The following is a 14,517-nucleotide window of genomic DNA, read 5'->3' on the forward strand; positions in this document are numbered from 1 at the left end:
CCCAATTCCTCAGCCTTTGCAACCTAGGAATCATACTGGATTCCTCACTATCTCTTAACCCCCATATCCAAGTTGTTGCCAAGGCCTGTCAGTTTGATTTTTGCATCTCAAATATGCCCCTTTCTCTCCTCTAACATTGCCATCACTCTAGTGTAGACCCTCATCACCTCATGCCTGGATTACTGCAATAGCTTATTGGTGGGTCTACCAGTCACAAGTCTCTCCCTATTCCAGTGTATCCTCCATTCATCCACTAAAGTGATTTTCTTACAGCACAGGTCCAATCATGTCACATACTGCCGCGCCCCCCCCCCCCCCCCAATAAACTCCGGTGGCTCCCTGTTGCCTCCAAGATCAAATATAAATTTATCTCCAAGATCAAGTATAAAATGCTGTATTTGGCAAAGCCCTTTATAACCTCTCCCCTTCCTACCTTTTCCATTTGCTTACACCTTACTTCCCAGTACACATTCTTCGATCCAGTAACAAACAAGACACTCCATATCTCAGATCCCAACATTTTCTCTGGCTGTCCTCCATTCCTGGAATGCTATCCCTCCTCTCCTACAACAACCTACCTCTCTGGCTTCCTTTAATTCTCAATTAACATCCTACCTTTCACTGGAAGCCTTCCCCAATACCTCTCAATTCCTGTGTCTTCTCTCTGTTAATTATATTCAGCTTGCTTTGTATATATTCGTTAGCATCTTGTCTCCTCTATTAGACTGCAAGCTCCCTGAGAATAGGAATTAGCTTGGAGCATAGGAGGTATTTAATAAATGTTTCTTTATTGATTGACCGATACTAATAACCTTATCAAGGATTCTTTTGACTCATGCATAGCTGACTTCCATAAAGATTTTAAGTTAATATGCAACATGACTAATGTGAAAATGTGTTTAATAAAAATGTATATGTAGAACCCATATAAAATTGCATGCCATCGTGGGAAGAGACAGGGGAGAAAGGGGAGAAAAATTGAAAACTTATGGAAGTGATTGTTGAAAACTGAAAACAGATAAATTAATTATTAACAAAAAAGAGTTTAATTCTATATTCTCTCAGTTGCTCTACTTAAGTATTGAAAATATTTGGGATTTCCCTTCATACCTTTGGTATCTTCCTTCAAATACTCTCACAAAAAATAAGTAGAGTTGATTAACTACTTCAAGACATTGGCCCTGTCCAAAAATGTATCTCATTCCAGACATCTGGTCCATCACTTCTCTGCCAAGAAGGAAGTAGTATATTTTTTTTTATCAGGCTTCTGAAACCATGACTGATTACTGAATTGATCAGAATTCTGTATGTAATATTTCAGAGTTGTTTTCCTTTATACCAGGCCTGTACAACATACCACCCTCAGGCCATATGTTGCACAGGACTGCTTTACGCTTTTGTGGTCATCATGTTCTTTTTCTTTTCATTTCACTTTATCTTCTTCAACAAAAAATGCTGCTACAAGCATTTTCTTTCTCTCTATCTTTGGCCTATTTGAGGATTTATGCCTACTGATAGTACTGTTGGGTCAGTGCTTATGCACAGTTTAGTGGCTTTTTGGATGTGGTTCCAAATTGCTTTCCAGAATGATTGGACCAATTCAGCTCCATCCACAGTGTTTGTCTCCTACAGCCCTCCAACAATGATCATTATCCCCTTTTGTCATCTTTGTCAATCCGATGGATGTGAAATGGAAGCTCAGTTGTTTCAGCTTACTTGTCTCGTTATCAGTGATTTGGAGCATTATTTTTTTTTTCTTTTTTTTTTTATTAATTTTTAACATTTATTTTCACACAATTTTGGGTTACAAATTTTCTCCCCTTTTATCCCCTCCCCCCCCCAAACCCGAGCTTTCTAATTGCCCCTGTGACCTATCTGCTCTCTCCTCTATCCTCCCTCCCTGCCCTTGTCTCCGTCTTCTCTTTTGTCCTGTAGGACCAGATAGCTTTCTTGACCCCTTAACCTGTATTTCTTGTTACCCAGTGGTAAGAACATTACATTTGGTCCTAACACTTTGAGTTCTAACCTCCTTAGCTCCCTCCTTCTCCACCCCTTCCCCTTGAAAGACAGGCAATTCAATATAGGCCATATCTGTTTAGTTTTGCAAATGATTTCCATACTAGTTGTGTTGTATAGGACTAATTATATTTCCCTCCATCCTATCCTGTCCCCCTTTACTTCTATTTTCTTATGGTCCTTTCCCTCCCCATGAGTGTCGACCTCGTATTGCATTCTCCTCCCCATGCCCTCTCCTCCATCCTCCCCCCCACCCTGCTTGTGCCCCTGTCCCCCACTCTCCTGTATTATGAGATAGGTTTTCCTATCAAAATGAGTGTGCATTATATTCTTTCCTTTAGTGGAATGTGATGAGAGTAGACCTCATGTTTTTCTCTTGCCTCCCCTTTTTATCCCACCACTAATAAGTCTTTTGCTTGCCTCTTTTATGAGAGATAATTTGCCCCATATAACTTCTCCCTTTCTCCTCCCAATATTTCTCTCTCACTGCTTGATTTCATTTTTTTTTAATATATGATCCCATCCTCTTCAATTCACTCTGTGCACTCTGTCTCTATGTATGTGTGCATGTGTGCATGTATGTGTGTGTGTACTCCCACCCAGTGCCCAGATACTGAAATATTTCAAGAGTTATAAATATTGTCTTTCCATGTAGGAATGTAAACAGTTCAACTTTAGTAAGTCCCTTATGATTTCTCTTTGCTGTTCGCCTTTTCATGGTTCTCTTCATTCTTGTGTTAGAAAGTCAAATTTTCTTTCCAGCTCTGGTCTTTTCATCAGGAAAATTTGAAAGTCTTCTATTTCATTGAAAGACCATTTTTTCTCCTGAAGTATTATACTCAGTTTTGCTGGGTAGGTGATTCTTGGCTTCAGTCCTAGTTCCTTTGACTTCTGGAATATCCTATTCCATTCCCTTCTATCCCTCAATGTAGAGGGTGCCAGATCTTGTGCTATCCTGATTATATTTCCACAATACTTGAATTGTTTCTTTCTAGCTGCTTGCAATATTTTCTCTTTCACCTGGGAATTCTGGAATTTGGCCACAATGCTCCTAGGAGTTTCTCTTTTTGGATCTCTTTCATGCGTTGTTCTGTGGATTCCTTGAATATTTATTTTGCCTTCTGGTTCTAGAATCTCAGGGCAGTTTTCCTTGATAATTTCATGGAAGATGATGTCTAGGCTCTTCTTTTGATCATGGTTTTCAGGTAGTCCCAGAATTTTTACATTGTCTCTCCTGATTCTATTTTCCAGGTCAGTTGTTTTTCCAATGAGATATTTCACATTATCTTCCATTTTTCGAATCTGCGCGGTATGTTCTGAGATATCTGTCTTTCTCGAAAAGTCCTTAGCGTCCATCCGTACCATTCCAGTTTTGAAAGATCTATTTTCTTCAGTGAGCTTTTGAATCTTCTTTTCCATTTGGTTAATTCTGCTTTTGAAAGCATTCTTCTCCTCATTGGCCCCTTGCACCTTCCTTGCCAGCTGAGTTAGGCTAGTTCTCAAGGTGCCAATTTCTTTAAGATTTTTTTGATTCTCCTTTAGCAGGGAGCTGATCTGCTTTTCATGCTTCTCCCTCATCCCTCTCATTTCCCTTCCCAGTGTTTCCTCCACCTCTCTAACTTGATTTTCAAAATTCCTCTTGAGCTCTTCCACGGTCCGAGCCCATTGGGTGGGCTGGGACACAGAATCCTCGATTTCTGTGTCTTTGCCTGATGGCAAGCATTGTTCCTCCCCATCAGAAAGGAAGGGAGGAAGTGTCTTTTCTCCGGTAAAGTACCCTTCAATAGTTTTATTTCTTTTCCCTTTTCTTGGCATTTTCTCCAATCAGTGGCCTGACCTCTGAATGTTCTCCTCACATCCACCTCACCTCCTGGTCCTCCCAGCCAGCGTTTGGGGACTGAGATTCAAATGCTGCTTCCCGCCTTAGGATTTTTGGCGGGGGCAGGGCTGCTATTCAGTGTGAGAATTAAGTTCAGGTGGTCAGGGGCAGGGCTGCCTCTCAGGCATAGTTCCCTCTGGGGGTTTATGCACAGACCTTCCACAATGGATCCAGGCTCCTGCCCATTTGGGGAGCCCCGTCCGCAGCCGCCTCTCAGCCCCCACCTCCCGGGGGGGCCCCGAGCCTTGGGGGCACCCCACTCCCCTCTCAACCCGCCAAAGAGACTCTCTCACCCACCCCCGTCAGTCACCTGTTGGTGGGGGGGCCCGTGCCGCCGCTGAAGATCCCGCCTCCGGAGCCCTCTCAGATTTGTGCCTCTCGGAGCCATGGCCGCCGCCGCCGCCGCAGGTCCGGGCTGGGCTCCGCGTCTGCAGCGTGACGGACCTTTTGCAAGAGGTTTGCAGGTCCCTCTGTGGGTGGGGGGACCCGCGTGGCCGCTGGAGATCCTGTCCCCGTAGCCCTCTTGGATCTCCTCCCCTCAGTGTTGCGGGCGGCAGGGCTGCACTCCGCTCCCTGGCCCAGCGCCCAGTCCACAGCGCGAAGGACCCCCCGCGAGATGTCCGCAGGTCTCTCCGGAGCAGGAATCTCCCTCGCTCCTATACTCTGTGGTCTCTGGGTGCAGAATTCGCCCTGGCTTGGTCCCCTCTAGCCGTTCTGTGGTTTGTGTGTTCGGAGCTATGTGTATGTGCGTCTTTCTACTTCGCCATCTTGGCTCCGCCCCCCGATTTGGAGCATTATTTAGTACCATGTCTAATTTTAATTTTTTAATACCAGGTCTTCTACACATTTGAAAACAGTATATATTTATGTGAGACATACTTAACCAAAAGAAAATGTTTTATTTATTTATTGCACCAAGTCAGAATGCATATTTAATAGGAACAAAATAAAGGTCAGGGGCTTTGGTCCAAAAATAGAGGCTCAGGCCCCTTGCAATAACTCCAACAGTCCTCCAGGGGGCCTCAGACCACAGTTTGGGAACAACTACACTAAAATATTGTCCCTTGTTTTAATGCCAAAATTACATAGTACCTAGCAAGCTGAAGTTGGGTTATAACAAACCAATGGACAAAAAGGATATAGTTTGCCTTGCTAGAATGTAACCAGAATGTTAAACCAACATTCTGTCTCCCATTTCTGTGCCTTGGCATGGACTGTTGCCCCTGCCTAAAATGCATTCCTTCTTCACCTCCCTCTTACAGAATTCTGAGCTTCCTTTAATGTTCCCAGGTCAAGTGACACCTGCTACAGGAGGACAATTCTGATTATCCACCTTCTCTCCTCCCCCCATATGCCACCCCCAATTGCTTTGTATGAATATTATGTTTACTTTTCTACATACATGTTTTCCCCCCTCTCAACAGAATGGAAATTTCTGGAAAGTAACAACTGTTTCATTTTTTCTTTGTATGAAGTATGGTGCCTAGAATACAATAGGCACTTAATAAATGATAACTGGATAAATGCAGGTACCGACTATGAGGTGTGTGACTATAACCAAGTCACGGAGCCTCAGTTTGCTCATCTGTAAATGAAAGACAATGATAACTTTAGTACCCATCTGACAAGGTTATTGGGAAGTTTAAATGAGGTCATGTGCAAAGCACTTTACATACTTTAAAGCACTATGTGTTCGCTGTTGTTATGATTATTACAGCAATCAAATATTTATTAAGCACTAGGTGGAGTAATGGAGCGCTGGACTTGTAACCAGAAGGACCTATGATAGAAGTTTCTTTCAGTGCCTAACTAGCTGTATGACCTTGAACACATGTCCTAATTAGGAAAGTGGGGATAATAACAGCACCTACCTCACGAAGTTGTTGAGGACCAGGTCAGAAAATATGTGCAAAGTACTTTGCAAACCTTAAAACACTATACAGATGTACTTTTTTCTATCTATCATTATTCTTCTTCTTCTGCTGCTGCTGCTACTACTACTACTACTACATGTTCAGTACTACTACATGCTTTGAGGGTGGAAGGCTGGTTGCACAGTGGAGTACTAAACTGGGAGTGAGGAAGACCCAAGTTCAAATCCTATTTCAAATATTTACTGATTTGTAATTCTGGACGTCACTTAGCCTCTCACACTCAGTTTCCTCATCTGCAAATACAAATGCTAGCTGTTAAAACTAAAAACATTGGTTTTCCTCATGGTTTCTCCAATTCGTTTTAATTCTTCTATGCAATATGACTAAAGTGAAAATGTGTTTAAGAAGAATGTATGTATAGAATCCATATAAGATTGCATGCCGTCTGGGGGGAGGGGGAGGAGAGAGGAAGGGGGAGAAAATTTAGGACTTATGGAAGTGATTGTTGAAAATTGAAAACAAATAAATTAATTAAATTTTTAAAAAACTACAAAGCATGGTCTCACTCCTTAAGGAACTTAAAGTCTACTGTATAGACAAGACCTGAGCATATATGCCCCTCAAAGACTTTTTTCATAGACAGTAATAATAGAATTTAGAGCTATATATTGTGGTGCAGATAGTTTCCGATCTGAGAGAAGGCTAAGTTAATGAGGTAAGTCCTAGCTCCAGAGGAGTAACTGAGTGCTGGCCTGACAGTTCAGTCAGGCTTAAGGTAAAATTCCTAGGAAAGGCATTAGGCTGTCTTCCACTGATTTGGTCCATGTTAGACTATATTTCACCTTTGTTCTTTTCACGCCTTCCTTCCTTCCTTCCTTCCTTCCTTCCTTCCTTCCTTCCTTCCTTCCTTCCTTCCTTCCTTCCTTCCTTCCTTTTTCTTTCTTTCCTTCCTTCCTTCCACAAAGTTGGAGAGAAAGCTATGCACGAAATGTGCTGGAGCAAACAGCAGGGAGGCATTTGGAGTCAGAGAACCTGGGTTCCAATCTTAACCCATCACCTATTTTCCGTGTGGCTCTACGCTCCCTTCACTTTTCTGGGCTTCCGTTTCCTCCTCTGGGAAATAAAGGACCTGGCTTGGGTAACTTGTGAGATGCCTTCCTGCTCTGGGTCTGTCCTACATCCACCTCCCTTTGCCCAAGGGGGAAAAAGCCTCCCCAAAGCCCTTTAATGACTTCAGCTCAGCTCCAGCAGGCCAGATCATGTCAAAGAATGTATCAGGGACCCTTTGCAACAGCAGCATCTGACCTGCGCCAAGGTGACGGTGGGAATTTACCTTTCTGATGTTAACCAGACTTTACAGATCCAATTTTCTTCCTGCAGAGGGTGCCTTTACTTTGGGGAACTTATTCAGTTGGTCTCCTGAACCTAAATCCTATTTTTGCCCCGCGTCCCTTCCTTCCTCCTTCCACCTGCTCCTCACTGTTTTCTCTGCCCTCAGGGGCACAAGGTGTCTGTCCTCTCGATCCTCTCTCTGCCTGCAGTGGCCACGAAAACCCGGAAAGGTGGAATCTGTCCATTTAAACTCCTGGGTGACTCCAGCGCTGGGCATGCTCAGTAGTGAGGGAAGGTGTTGGTTGGCAGAAGGAAGCTTCTGCCCTGCAGCAGAGAGGGCTGGAGCTGAGGTGGAGGTGGTGGAGGAGGTGGAGGAGGAGGAGGAGAGAGCAGCCGCTGGCCAGCGGAGCAGCAGCCGCCCCAAAGCGTGGGAGCCGGAGCCTGTAAGTGGGGAGGGGAATAAAGTTGGACCCAGAGCCCCCGGATGATGCCCCATGTGCCAAAGACCTGGAAAGGCTGCATCTCTCCCACTTGGGCGCGTTTGTTAGCTTCAGAGGGAGTTGATATTTTGTTTCTTGTATGAACAGTGCGTTTTCTCTAGTAGCTACCGCAGGTGCCGAAAAAAAAATACATCAGGGTGTATCAACGTTTAGCCTTTCGTCCTAGTTTACAGTAGCAGTCATGGCAATGTTTTTCAGTGTGTACACTCACAGGGTTGTGGCTACATACAAATGTTTATTTTCAGGTAAGGCTTTACACATTATTTTTTAAAAGAGGTTTAAGATCCACGTTGTTTTTACCTGGATGAAGCTGTACGTGCAGAAAAGTTTTCGTTTTAAAAAAAACCCCAAACACCCTCAAAACTTTCAATTTCTGCTGCTGCAGCTGCCTTGGGGCTCGTCTGTTTTCTTTGAATACTGCGACCTGTTTGTTTGCCTTTGGGCTTTGCTGCAGATGATCAATAGGCTGAAATGAAATCCTGTCAGTAGTTTCCCTTTCTGGGACACGGACGTTGGATGCTGCATAAGAAAATGGCTAGTTTCTGAGTTTCACTGGCAAGGAAAGAATCAAGATTCAGATCTGTTTTCAAGAAAGAGGCATGGAATTTGGAGTTTGTGGTCCTTAGAGTTTTACAGGGAACATTTGGCTACGCCTCTCCATAATAATAGCCTTTTTTTTTCTCTGACAAGAGAAATGCCCCATTTGATATCATTAGAAAGAACTGGAGCTTTGAAAGAGTTTCAGATGAATGACATATAAAGCTGCCCCTACCTGCTTCCTGCCATTCCTCCTGCCCCCATTTCACTTGTCCTGTGTTACAGGTTAAACAATACATTTAACCCTGAAAAAGCTATATTGGGTGGGTAGGGTGGTGGTAAGCAGGACTGCATTATTTCCTTCTCATCCAGTGACTCTCTGAAATTTAGGTGTTAGGCACTAACTCTCAAGGCATCACAGAGATGAATAATAATAGTTGATTTTATGTTATGTAAATTATAAAGCATTTTTACCAGTGTTCCCACATTTGATTTTCACAACAGCTTTGTGAGGTAGGTGGTACAAAATCGTTCTCATTTTACAAATGAGGACAATTGAGATTTGTAGAGAGGTTAAAGTGATATTTAGGGTCACAGAGCTAACAAGAATCAGAACTGGAATTCAAAACCAGGCTTGGTTCATCCCATTCATGCTGCCTCTTAAAATTTATAGTCATGTTGCATTTATGATTATGCATATACATACACACATTACGCCTATGGAAATAGTTAACAAATTCCAGAATACAAAATTTACATTTCAGGGTCTGAAACAATAACAGTTCATATTTCTATAGTGTTTCAGGGTTTATGAAGAACTTTCTTTATATATAAATGTTTGTTTCTCCCCTTCCCCCCACTAAATGTAGGTAGAATCCTAACATATCTGAACTCTAAGGGACCACAGAAATCTTCTAAGTCTAACCCTCTTATTTTATTGATAGAGAGACTTGAGCCTCAGAAATGTTAACTATCTTGCCCAAAGCGATGAAGCTACTTATTGGCCACCTTAGGATGAGATCACAGGTCTGCTGCCTCCTAGGCAATAGAATTATTTAGCTTCCTTTTTTCACCTGTATGAAATATTTTTATAGAGTGGCTTAAGCACAGAACAACGATGCCAGGACGTCCTTTATGTATAAACTACTTTTCTAGTGACTTAGTCATATAATCCTATCAGTGTCTTCCTTACAAATTCCTAGGTTTAGAAATGGTCTATTCATCATCAGTCATTATCCTCATCCTCCAAATCCTTTAGTAAACCTTCTCTTCCCTAGAAAGTTTTCTCTAACAAAACAAAAGTAATTTCGAATCTCTAACAGTATCACAGGTTTCCCTCATTTGAAAGAGACTATTTTTTTTCACCACCTCTTATTCAGATCTCGTAGTTCTGCCCCAAGAAGTTTTTGTGAACAGTTTAATCTAAGGATGAATGGGAATCAAGGCCTTGTAGACTGAAAGATAAGCAGGGAAGACTTCTCTGATCACTAAGCTTATCATCAGTGTATCATCATCATGATCAATTGAGCAAACATTTATTATTAATACTTTAATTAATATAATATTTATTATGAATATTACTACTGTTATTTATTATTAAGCATTTACTATGTGCTGGACACAGTGGATAGAGCACAAAATGTGGAGTCAGGAAGACCTGAGTTCAAATGAAGCCTCAGACACTTACTGGATGTAAGACTTACCCTGGGCAAGTCATTTAATCCTGTTCTCAGTTTCCTGTAAAAAAAGTTGGAGAAAGAAATGGCAAACCATTCCAGTATCTGACAAGAAAACCCCAGATAGACAGTCAGACACAATTGAAACAACTGAGCAATGAGGGCTGGGAATAGAAAAATAAGGAGGAAACAATTCTTGACCTGAAGGAGCTTACGGGTGACTCTTTCAAATGAGGAAACTTTGTGATACTGTTAGAGATCCAAAATTACTTTTGTTTTGTTAGAGAAAACTTTCTAGGGAAGAGAAGGTTTATTAAAGGATTTGGAGGATGAGGATAATGACTGATGATGAATAGACTGTTTCTAAATTCTATTAGGGGAAACAAAATTTGCTCAGACAATTAAGCATGAAATATGTACAAGGTAAATACATATTGATTTTGGGGGCCTGAGTAGAGGAGAGGTCGAATAAGGAAACTCTGTAGGTAGGTAACAACAATTGAGCTGAACTGATCCTTTTCATCCCAGTTTTGTATTCAGTGAGATCTAATGTTTATTGAATTGAAAAGTGTATTATAATATTACTGTCCTTTATTAGATGCCTCTCTGTGGTTTTTCTTTTTCTTAGGTATTTTTTTTTATCTTAGGTATTCTATCAGACAAGTTAAATACAACAGGTGTTCTCTAGAAGCCTGTGATCTCAAACTGAGAACACTGATGATGACCTTAAAAAGAACATGTAAGCAATTGAGCAAATATTGAGGAAATACATAAAGTGCTTACATTGTTTAAATGTAAAGCCTCCCTCTATTCTCTAAGTGATGAATGAATGGGAGATAAGTGAACTGGATGGTTGGACAGGGTAAAAAAAATCAGCTAAGCAAGGCTTTCTGAAGAAGGTTAGGTTTCAGAAGCTGTTAGAGTGAAGGAAAAAAGAGAAGGCTTAGTGAGAGAAGATGAGGGTTAGGTTATCCTAAGCATAAGAGGAAGTTCAAATAGCAAGGGTATAATTATGTGAAGCAATGGGAGGAGGGTTGATGGGGGCAGTAAAAGGGCAGAACAAAGGGGCCTGGCAAGCCTGGAAAGGTTTCTGCAGAGCACAACTATTGTGAATCTCCTTTCTGTCTTCTTTACTGGTTCTTCTTTCTCTCCAAAATGTTGGCATTTACTGAAGTCCTTTGGTTTTTTTCTGTTCCTCAGAGATTTCATTCTCTCCCACAACTTCAACTCTCTCCTCAAAAGTGGAAGATTATCAAAGTTAAATCTTCAGCCTTCATCTTGTCATTGAGTGACTGTTCCACATCTCTTATTATGTTGTGAACATTTCTTCTTCCACTTTGAACCCTTCCCTAATCCCCCTATTTTTAGTGCCCTCTTCCTCCTCAAATTATGGTATCTGTCTTTGTTTTAGGCTTATTATGTGTAAAGTACTATTTCAAGCACAGATATTCAAAGACAAAAGTAAAGCAGTCCATACCCTCAAGAAACTGACATTCTTTATCCCCACTTAATAGTATTTTATTTTTTCCAATTACACGTAAAGATAGTTTTTAACATTCATTTTATAAGATTTTGAGTTCCAAATTTTTTTCTCCCTCTCTCCTGCTCCTTCCTCCTCCCCAGGACAGTAAGCAATCTGACATAGGCTATACATGTACAAGCATGTTAAACATACTTCCACAGAAGAATCAGAACAAAAAGGAAAAACCACAAGAAAGAAAAAAAAGAGAAAATAGTATTGCTCTGATCTGCATTCAGACTCCATAGTTCTTTCTCTGGATACTGATAACATTTTCCACCATGAATCTTTTGGAATTGTCTTGGATCATGGTGTTGCTGAGAAGAGCTAAGCCTATCAGAGTTGGTCATTCACTGCACAGTGTTGCTCTTACTGTGGACAATGTTCTCCTGGTTCTGCTTGCTTCACTCAGCATCAGTTCGTGTAAGAATTTCCATGTTTTTCTGAAATCAACCTGCTCATCATTTCTCATAGCATAATAGTATTCCATTACATTCACATACTGCAACTTGTTTAGCCATTCTCCAGTTGATGGGCATCCCCTCAATTTCCAGTTCTTTGCCACCACAAAAAAGAGCTGCTATGAACAGTTTAGTACCTGTGTGTGCTTTCCCCTTTTTTATGATCTCTTTGGGATGCAGACCTAGTAGTGGTATTGCTGGGTCAAAAGGCATTCATAGTTCCAAATTATTCTCTGGAATGGTTGGATCAGTTCACAACTCCACCAACAACGCATCAGTGTTCCAGTTTTCCCACATCTTCTCCAACATTTATCATTTATTTTTTTGTCATATTTGTCAACCTGATAGGTGTGACATGGTACTTCAGAGTTGTTTTAATTTGCATTTCTCTAATCAATAATGCTTTAGAGTATTTTTCATATGACTGTAGATACCTTTAATTTCTTTATCTAAAAACTGCCTGTTCACAGTCTTAGATGAAGACATTAAAGGTATCTATAGTCATATTTATTTCTTTACATACACGTTATATTCCCCCCCCTCCCCATGGAATGTGAGCTCCTTGAGGGTAAGAACTGTTTCATCTGATATTTATTGTGATTATTATTTATTCATAATAGTTGACATATATTGCTTTAAAGTGGTGCATTATTATCTTGTTTAATCCTCATAGCAACCCTGTGAGATGAGTCCTAAAGGTTTTATTGTCCTCATTTTTCTTAGGTGAAAACAAAGGTCACAGGAGTTAAGTTAGTTGTCCAAAGTCAGGCATTAATAAGTGACAACCTGGATTCAAACTCAGGTCTTCTTGACTCCAACTCTTAAGGCTTCCTGTTCTCAGAGCCTAGAAAAATACCTTGCTTGATAATAGGTACTTAAGAAATGTCTGTTGTTGTATCCCACTTGGATGACTTGCTGTCAAATCAAACTCCAAGGTTCTTAAAACCACTGTCCTCTCCTTCATCCCCAAACCAACCCATCCATCTTTCTCACGTCTTTTTTCTGGTAATTTTTCTGATAGCCAGTTTTCCCTGTCCTCCAAATTTGAAATTGAACATATTTTGTGCTTCCTTCCCTTTATGCATTTACTTTCTCCTCCCATTTCCTTCTAAAATAACCATCCCCTTCTTTTAGGATTCAGCTTGAATTTCCTCTCCTCTATGGAGCCTTGCCTTATTTTCCTAACTAGAAGCACTCTCTTCTTCCTCCAGATTCCTATAATATTTACTTTCTCTACTATTTCTATAGCACCTATCCTCCTTTGCCACATCTTTTTTATTGTATATGTCTTTTCTACTAGATTGTAACTTTTTTGAAGGTCAGGGACATGGCTTATGCATTGTTGTATTTTTTAGATGCTCAGTAATTATTCGTTGAAGGAAGGAGAGGAGGAACCAAAGATAGTGGTGCAGTGCAGAAAACCTGGTAGGTGAGAATATTGATTCCAAATTGTACTATATAATGGAAAATCACTGTGGATTTGTCCTTGAATGGTGGCAAAAACATTGAAGCATCAGGAAGATAGCTTTGGCAGTCATGGGGAAAGAACCATAGAGTCCATCTATTCCAGCGTGCTTGTTTCACAGTTGAGGAAGCTGAGTGCCAACAAAGTTAAGTGACTAACCTGAGGTCTACACAGGTAGTAGGTGTCATTCTTTTGATCCCTTAAAATAGAAGTCCCTGATGATCTCTTATTGGTCCTCCCCTTTATTCTCCCTTGTGAATCTGATTCACTCCAGTGGCTTCAACTGGTCCCCTTATGGAGATGACTCTCAAATTTACATCTCTAGTTCTGGCTCACTTGTGATCTGTTGACCTGAATTTTCACATGCCCATAGGACATCAGAGCTTGATTATCCTACCAGAACCTAAAACTTGATGTGTCTTACCTAGCCTTAGTCACTGAATGGGCATTGCCTCAGTCAGTCTGAGACCTGTTAAGTGCCTTAGCTTAAAAAGTCCACTGCATCCAGGGCCATCTGCAGTCATCCTGATCTATATCTCACCACCAGCCCCAGATGGCTCCAGAGAGTGAGGCTGGGGGCTTTATACAGCCCTCCCTTACTTATATTCAATTTACTTGCCTATCATAGCCTCACCACCCTGATGTCATGGTCCTCTTCAAGAACAAGGACAAACAACAATAAAACCTGACATACATAAAATCGATCTTTTCCCTTGTACCCTCTGACTTTATTTTTTCCACTTCATTTACCTCACCATTCCTATAATCCTTCCTGACCTTGTGGCTGTCTTTCACTCTTCCTTCTTCTGTGCCTTTCTTATCTTCTCATTTACTAACTTGTGTCAATTCCATCTCTACAACATTTCATAAATTGATCGTCTCTTCTCTATTCCCAATGCTATTACTTTCCCAGAAGCCCTTGCTCTCATTCCCCTAGACTATTGGGATGTTCTTTTTCTCCCCTCCAGTCAGAATAATTTTCTTTATGCCTGGATGTGGTTTATTCACTCCTCTGCACAAAGATCTTCAGGTATCTCTCTGTTGCCAATAAAGTGAATTTTAAACTCTTTTGTTTAATAACCAAGGCAACCTTAGGAACCATCCTATCTTTTTAGCTTTATCTTATAGTATCTTTCACATACTCTGTGCTGCAACTCATAAGCACCCTCCATTCTTTCTCCATCCATACCTTTGCTTCTAGAATGCTCCTCTCTCTATTTATAGAATTCCTTTCTTCCTTTTAAAGCTCAATTAAGAT

The 14,517-nt window shown here is 41.1% G+C and overlaps 1 protein-coding gene across 4 annotated transcripts in view; it reads left to right on the forward strand.

The window, feature by feature from the left end:
• The window catches only part of PLS1 (plastin 1), a 166,232-nt gene that overhangs the window by 13,201 nt on the left and 138,514 nt on the right, over positions 1-14,517 (forward strand). For 2 of the 4 annotated variants that reach the window (XM_072618204.1, XM_072618208.1), the window contains exon 1: positions 7,446-7,544. The exons of 1 other annotated variant lie outside the window; for it this stretch is intronic. The gene's annotated coding sequence lies outside the window, so the exon portion shown is untranslated. Of the gene's footprint in view, positions 1-6,937; positions 7,085-7,445; positions 7,545-14,517 lie in introns of those variants that run through there. One more of the 4 variants, XM_072618207.1, reaches the window with a different exon arrangement.

Source organism: Notamacropus eugenii, chromosome 6 (genome assembly GCF_028372415.1).
Source record: "Notamacropus eugenii isolate mMacEug1 chromosome 6, mMacEug1.pri_v2, whole genome shotgun sequence".
NCBI lineage: Eukaryota > Metazoa > Chordata > Mammalia > Diprotodontia > Macropodidae > Notamacropus > Notamacropus eugenii.